The following is an 8409-nucleotide window of genomic DNA, read 5'->3' as shown; positions in this document are numbered from 1 at the left end:
ACAATTTACGAGGCAGCGGGAGAAGAATGTGACGCCACATATGAAATATAAATGAGAATAACAATTTTTTTGTTATACTTGAAAAATTAATATTAGTTGTTTTGTGCATATATATATGTATATAAACTCTTCCCCTTATTCCTACATTCCCCTCCTTTCCGCTTTTTAAAAATAATTGCTCCTTTTTCCCCCGTTTTCAGAGAACTATCTATTTTTTCATTTTCGGCTCAATGCGAACTGAATTAATTCAACCCTATAAGAAAATTCAACTATTATTCGTTGAAAGTTAGTCCTTTTTAATATAACAATCTGCTATTATATTTTTGGTACAGCATTCAACTTTTTGTTTGTTTACAATTTTACTATTTAGTTGAAAATTTAACTATTTCGTTTAAAATTAATTTTTCCTACCAAAAATTTAGCTTATCCATTTTTGGCCGAAAACTGATCCATTTTAGTTCAAAATTCAACTATATTAATTTTTGAATTGCAAATTTATTTGGTTATATTAAAAATTCAGCTACTTAGTTAAAAGTTGAACTACTTTGTGAACATTCATTTTATTGATGAATATTGAACTATTTTGTTGAAAATGCGTTCTTTTGTTCGAAAATTGATCATTTTCAGGTAAAAATTCAACACCTGTCGTTGAAAATTGATTGTTTTTAGATGAAGATTTAACTATTAAGTTTCAAATTTATGCATTTTGTTGTCAATTCATTCTGTTAGTTAGAAAATTATTTTTCTTGATTCAAAATTCAACTACTTCGTTGAAAATTGAACTAAATTGTTTAAAATTAGTTTTATCAGTTAAACATCTATCTCTTTTTTTACAAATTTACTTATGTTGTTGAAAAATAATTTGTTTTTAAAAATTATTTTTAGAACGGCAAAATAACAATTTAATTTTTAATTAAAAATTAATCGTTTTTCATGGAAAATTCAACTATTTGTTTGAAAATCAATTTTTCGGAAAAAGGTTGAAATGCTTGATAAAAAAATCGTCTTTTAGCTTCAAGATTCAACTATTGTTTAAACATGTACCTATTTCTGGTTTAATTTAAATCTTCTTATTCGAAAATTCGACCATTTGGTTGAAATTACCTTTTTTGAGGTTGAAAACTTTACTCTTATATTAACAATTTTTTTTTAATTGCTTTTTTTTTCTTGAAAGATCAACTTTTTGGTTGCAGATGCAAATGTTTGGTCTAAATTCAATTTTTTTCTTTGCTGAAAAATTAACTATTTGGTTGAAAAATCATCATTCTTGGTTCAAAATTCAACTATTTTGTTGGTTCAAAAATCATCTTTCTTGGTTGAAAATTTAACTTTACGGATTAAAAAGTTCATTTTTTCTACAAAATTCGAATTTTCCGTTTGAAAACTCAACACTTTAGTTGAAAATTTACCTATTTTGTTGGAAAATGATTTTTTTTTTGTAAATTTTCAAATATATTGTTGAAAACTGATTGTTCAAATTGATTGCTGAAAATCATTTCGACTTGAAATCTCAAGCTTTTCATATTGAATTCAATATGTTAAATATATATTAACTTTTTTAAATAGAATTTATTCCTCGATCTTCGTGAAAATCATCCTACTTTCCCTCTGTTAGGAGCATTCTGGGCTTTGAATTCCGTTACAAGCTTTTTGTGATGATATGTGACGAAGAAGGGGTTCTTAAAATAGCTTGAAGTAGTTTTTAAACGGCCCATACCATATTTTTACTTGGTGTACAAATTGCAATGACTTTCCAATCAACTTGTAATCACGTGAAATCACTTGTTAGCAGGGAATCTGTTTGCCTCTTCTGCACAAAAAAGACTACATATTTTTGTATACAGTATATGTTTAGCCTTTTAAACAGATGCAAGAGCAATTGAGAGTCCGCGACCTCTCTTGTAAAATGCCAATAAACGTTAATTCAATTATGAAAAACTATGCAGTTAAAAACTTGATGACAGTAATAAAGTGATTTGACTGTTTTCCCACGTGACTTGAGCAAGAGAATGCTGAAGCTAATTTATGTCGATAGCAGCTGTGGGTTTAAATTAAAAAGCAGTTATTTTTAATTAGCGAATTATTTAAAACCGCGCCTTCTGTCGCGGAAGATAACCCTGAAAAGAGGGGCTATAAAAGTTGGGAAAAAAGATAAAAAAGAGGTGTCGCAGGCAGAAAAAAGGGAGTGTCATAAAACTAAGCGTGAGCTCTGACAATTTCGATTTTAGTGCCGCGCTTCCCTGATCCTTTTCCCCTGTAAAAACCCTGGCAAAAGCTTCCCTTTCCCTTGCAGCCCCTCGTTCTTTCGCCCCCTTGCAGACTAGCTATCTACGTTTACAGCAAGACACTAAAACCTCTACCTTTACGGGCACAGTTGCAATTTCAGTTAATACAATAAAACTTCAGCTGCGTAAGACTGACGAAGGAAAAGATGGTCTTCGTTTTGAAAGAGGCTAGTCTGGATTCGTTCGAAATTGCAGATGGATAGTTTCCCTTAAACTGGTGCTTCACTTTTATTATTGCATTATCACGCGGCCGTTCGCGCTCCAAAGAAACAAACGTGAAATAAAAAGGACACAGCTGGACGATTCACTTTTCCTGTTACGCCGTTTTTTATGATCCATTACTCTCTAAAAAAATTTCTAAAAAATACCCTAGCTGGAAGCTTGGAAATTAGAAATATTTAAGTTTAGAGAGAATTTTCAGTTGAGCATATTTTTGTTATTTTGCGGTTAGGGGAAAGACAACCAGTAGTAAGCCATTTAAGTTTACGATCATATTCAAAGCTGTATAAAAAGTGATTGTCAAGTTGGAACAGAACGATATAGATTTATATGCATTTCAGACATTTTAAAGCTTCTCATTCGTGTTTTTAAAACATATTCTATGTGCGGAATTGGAATATTTTCTTTATGCCATAATTTTGGGCTTTTTTGGGCACCGATGGCGATTTTTGAGCTCTTTTAGTTTTAGTATAGGCTCTTGAAAAATGCAAAAATTAATTTTGAAAAAAGAACCCCTATCTTTAAAAAAATACCCTTGAAATAAAATATAAATTCAAACTAAATTTAAGTTTATCAGAAATTTGGGATTTTTTGGTCTCTTCTTTGGCAACTCTCCCTATTTTCGGGCTCTCTTATTTTTCTCAAAAAACCTCCACTACATAAAATTTGAAAAATTAAAAAAATCAACAGCGTCAGAATTTTTGGCATTTTCGGGCTTTTTAAAAATGCAAAAATTATTTTTCAAAAAACAACCCCTATCTCCGAAAAACTACCACTGAAATAAAATATGCACTTAATCTAAAAGTTAGCATATCAGAATTTACGGCTCTTTGAGCTCTCGAAAAATGCAACAATTAATTTTTAACAAACAACTCCTGTACCCTGAAAATTATCCTTATAATAGCTTACGCATCCAGCCTAAATATAAGCAATTCCAAATATTGTGCTATTTTTAGGCTCTCAAAAACACTTACAAATTATTTCAAAAAATCAACCCTAACCCTTAAAAAAATTTCAAAGAAAAATATATGGAAAACGTACGAGAAAAAGTATACCGTAGGTCTGAGCTTGTTTTGAGTTCACTAAAAATAAAAGATTCTATTGTCTGAAAACAACCCATAACACTAAAAGCTACCCCTAACTAAAAATATAGATATTAACCAAAACTAAAAAAAAATGCACATAAAAAGTCAATGGTTTGACGGGGTTCATAAAACACTGTCGAAAAATCTCCAAATGAAAAAGAATCATACTATTCACCCCCGAAAAACTCTAAACTATACCCACTTTCCCACAGTAATAATAAAAAAATCAAATAAAAAAACACCCTTAATTCATTTAAGCAAACCCGGCTCAGCTGTCTTCAACTAAAAAATCTATAATGATTTCAATGAAAAATAGTTACCACAAAGAATTTACCAAAAATCTTTTTCATATCCTTATCTCTACAGTACCATTAAACATCACTTGAAAACTACCCTTATTACGCTTAAAGAACAAAGTCTCACCCGCCGTCATCTAAAATCCAAAAAAACAATCCCAAATTAAAAATAATTACCCAAAAAAATTTTTTAAACTTTAGTTAATAAATCTATTTCCACAGTAATGCATCAAGGGTTTATTTTTTATTTGATTTTTTTATTCTTACTGTGGGGAAGCGGGTATAGTTTAGAAATTTTCGAGGGTGAATAGTATGATTCTTTTTCATTTGGAGATTTTTCGGCAGTGTTTTGTGAACCCCGCAAAACCATTGACTTTTGATTTATATTTTCTTTTATTTTTGTTTAATATCTATATTTTTAGTCAAGGGGTAGCTGTTAATGTTATGGGTTGTTTTCGGAGAATAGAATTTGTTATTTTTAGTGAACTCAAAACAAGCTAAGACCTACGGTATATTTTTCCTCTTACTTATTCCATACAATTTTCTTTGGGATATTTGAAGGGTTAAGGTTGATTTTTCGAAATAATTTGAGAGTGTTTTTGGAAGCCCAAAAATAGCACAATATTTGGAAATGCTTACATTTATGCTGGGTGCGTAAGTTATTTTAAGGGTAATTTTTAGGTGACAGGTGTTGTTTTTTGCAAAATAATTTTTGCATTTTTGAAGGGCCTAGAAAAAGCCTAAAATTTTGGCGCTGTTAATTGTTTTTGATTTTTCCAATTTTCTGTAGTGGAAGTGCTAGCGGGCAGCACGACCATCCCAAAAATCCTTTTCTTGACAAAAATATAAGAGTCCAAAAATCGGCATTGGTGCCCAAGAAGAGCCTAAAAAGCCCAAAATTCTGTTATGCTTACTTTTAGTTTAAGTGCATATTTTATTATAAGAGTAGTTTTCGGAGATAGGGGTTGTTTTTTGAAAATTAGGTTTTTACATTTTTGAAAAGCCACAAAAAAGCACAAAATTCTGGCGCTGTTGATTTTTTAATTTTAAAAAATTTTATGTAGTGGAGGTGCTTGCAGCCAGTACCTCCACCAAAAATTCCAATTTTTTGAGAAAAATAAGAGAGACCGAAAACCGGTATTGGTGCCACAGAAGAGCCCAATAAGCATTGAAAGCACCTCCACTACTAAAGGGTGGCTCACTACTATAGGTGCCCTTAACCTAACTTTCTACTTCTGTCAAATTTTTGCTGATTTAGACCTTATAAAAATGAATCTGGTATATTTAAAAAAATGTTCATTTAACGTTCTCTAAGAAATTCAACCATAGTTGGATAAAAATCTGATGTGATGGACAGAAAGAAATTTGTTGTTGCAAGCTTGTTAAATGTCTAAGAGGTATGTTAAAGGAATTCTTCAACTGATAAATTTATTATTTGTGCTGCAAAATGCGAAAATTTTGTATATTTATGCCATCTTAAGATATATTTATTGAATTTTATTACTTTGTTATGAAAGAAATAATTAATCGTAGTATTTTCGTTTTAAAACATTTGTAGTTATGGTTATAAAATATTAAAACAACTTCGATATTAAACTAATTCACTTATTTGGCATTTTAAAATATAATCATATTTTTACACAATACATTAACGAATGACAAAAATTTATTGTCACTTTAATAATAATTCTTAATATACAAGTTCCTCATTAAAGAACCTTTAATAATAATTTGCTGAAATGTTTAATGACAATTTATAACGGTAGAAGAAAAAAAAAGTTTTGGCTCTGCTGTATCTGTAAATGTTTGCATTTTGTTATTGCAAGTATTTAGTTAATTCAACAAAAAATTTAGTTAGATCAATTAAATATTTTTTTGACTCAACCAAAAATTCCTTAAGTCCTAAAGTAACATATCATTCGGGGATTCTCATAACTGATTTTACGCTCGTTTTGTCCAGGTGCGAAATAACCATCGGCCCACGTTCGGCCCAACCTTCGGACGGTCGCGGTCGGTCCAACTTTGTGCGCCACTGGTCGGGCCAACCAGCTAAAAGATAACGGTCAACCGTCTTTGGCTTCTCCACGTCGGGCCGACATTTGGTCCCATATATAAGCCATCTATTAAGATGACGCCGGTCCAACCTTAGACAAAAATTAATTTAAAAAAGTCACGTTTTTTAAGTTATATTGCGGAAAATTTCGATAAAAACAACATGATGATTAGGAAATTTTTCTTGAGATTGTTATTGTTAAAATTACAAACAAATGTAATGAACAAATGCATTAGTCAGGAATTTTTCGAGAGAAACATCTGTTTTTTTCTATTTCATTTTTTTTAAACAAGGAACTTTATGATAATCTTTTTTTAAATCAATTTAATAAAAAAATTCATTGATCAACAATAAAATTCTTTTTTTTCAATACCAATCCTTTTAATTGGGAACTTTATGCCGATTTAAGCAACATTTATAATTAGTTGATAGATTTAATGATTTTTTAAAACGATTCTAATTAAAAAATGCATTAATTAGATATTTGTGGATATTAATATTCGTTTTTTCGATGCCAGATTTTTAATTAGGAACTTCATAATAATTTCAGAAAAATTCTTAATTTTGTATCAATTTTATTTTCTCAACAAATTTAATAAACAAACTCATTATTGGCACATTTGTCAACGAAAAAATTCTTTTTTTCGATTTCAGACTTTCATTGAGATCTTTATAATAAATTCAGCAAAATTTCTGATTAGTTGATAAATCTTATGATTTTTAAAACCAATTTAACAAGAAAACGCATTATTCGCGCATTTGTGGACGGAAAAATTCGTTTTTTTTATTTCATTCTTTTCATTTGAGACCTTCATGATAATTTAAGTAAAATTCATAAATATTTGATACATTCTATGATTTTTTCAACATTTTAAATAAATATATGCATTATTTGGATATTTGACAACGAAGAAGTTGTCGAAAATGTTGGAAAAGTCAAAAAATGTCCGATAAATGCATTTGTTTATTAAATTTATTTATAATATTAACAATAATAGTTTCACAAAGAAATGTCTTCATCATTATATTGTTTTATCCAAAGTTCTTGCAATATAACTTTAAAAAACGTAAACTCATGGAAAATCGTGAGACACATTCCTTAAACAAATAATTTTTATATAATAAATTTGCTTGTTTATTATATAATACTGGAGCATCTTTAACTAACGTTACTCTATAGAACTTAAGGGACTTTAACATAGAAAAAATGGCCATTTTTTGGTCATATTTATTTCTTTATAAGAAATTAAAAATATTATTGGGTAGGAAATTTATATTAATAAATTTTGAATGCCTAGTTCTCGCATGATTTTTTAAAAGGAAATTGTGGTATTTTCTTAATACATTAATTTGGAAAAAGGCTTGACCATTTGGGAAGCTATACTTTTAAAATATTCAGTGTTCGATGCTTTTATGGAATTTTAAATTTTGCAGGATTTAAAATTGACTTTATTATATATTAAAACAGATAAATTTTGAATATGTAGCAGTATTCAATTAATAATTTGGAATGATTCATTTCATTTGTTGATTTGAAACTAAAGTTGGTAATGGTTTATTTTGAATATTTATAAATTTTTAAGAGTAACGCATCAATTCGACCTCCCAATAATACGAGCAGATCAACTGTGGCCGAAAGCATATCTAGCGAAATGAAGTAGGTTATGTGCACCCAATGTTACGGGCACATGTGGCCTTGTAGGACGGGCCAAATCTTGACCACAGTCGCGCCGACTGCACTTTCACGGTCTTTTTATAACAATTAATCAGAGTTTATCCGACGGTCTGGTCATACTCGGGCCAAGGTTTGACCGGCCGCCGGGTGCATCAAGGTAACTTATGACAATCCGACTGTTGCATCCAGAGTCGGACCGAATGGATTATTGTGGTCGTACCGAACAATCTGCCACAATTTATCCGATTGTCGTACCATAGTTGGGCCGACGGTCGGCTTTTCGCTCGCCGCCGACGTCCATCGCCAACGTCGGTACGACCATGGCAGCTTAAAAACATTTTAGTCGGCTTAACTCTGGTTACTGTAGATTGGTTACCATAGCAGGGCCGACTTTGGACCGATGGTCAAGCTCAGGCATCCGACTGAATTTCGCACTTGGGAGTTAGAACCACTTGCATTAACGTATTTAAGGTGCTGATTACGACTGTAAACTCAAAAATATTCGCAAAAGGGAGTAGGGATTGGCAGAATTTCTCCCTTCCATTTCCTAGTTTAAAAAATTACCATGTTGAATACGCACATTTTTTATAAACATTCACTATTTATTATTGACACAAAATTGATTTATTATATTTTTATTTTATTGTTAATTATAGCGATTTTAAGTATTACTATTTTTATAATTTTAATTAATCAAAACAAACGCGAATCAAAATTGAGAACCTACAGAAACCGGATGCGCGCATAGATTTCCAAAATAAGATAATCGAAAGCATAGATAGGGCAACATGGGAGG

General features: G+C 30.5%; 2 protein-coding genes and 1 long non-coding RNA gene across 3 annotated transcripts in view; 1 reads left to right on the top strand and 2 right to left on the bottom strand.

Annotated features, from left to right (window-relative positions):
• LOC117171777 (RING finger protein 17) overlaps positions 1–8409 on the bottom strand; it is a 585549-nt gene that overhangs the window by 147304 nt on the left and 429836 nt on the right. The gene's annotated exons all lie outside the window — the stretch shown is intronic.
• LOC117171780 overlaps positions 1–8409 on the top strand; it is a 168930-nt gene that overhangs the window by 73782 nt on the left and 86739 nt on the right. The gene's annotated exons all lie outside the window — the stretch shown is intronic.
• The window catches only part of LOC117171781, a 31040-nt gene that overhangs the window by 21839 nt on the left and 792 nt on the right, over positions 1–8409 (bottom strand). The window lies entirely within an intron of this gene.

Source organism: Belonocnema kinseyi, chromosome 4 (assembly GCF_010883055.1).
Source record: "Belonocnema kinseyi isolate 2016_QV_RU_SX_M_011 chromosome 4, B_treatae_v1, whole genome shotgun sequence".
Classification (NCBI taxonomy): domain Eukaryota; kingdom Metazoa; phylum Arthropoda; class Insecta; order Hymenoptera; family Cynipidae; genus Belonocnema; species Belonocnema kinseyi.
This window is presented reverse-complemented; position numbering and strand designations above follow the sequence as displayed.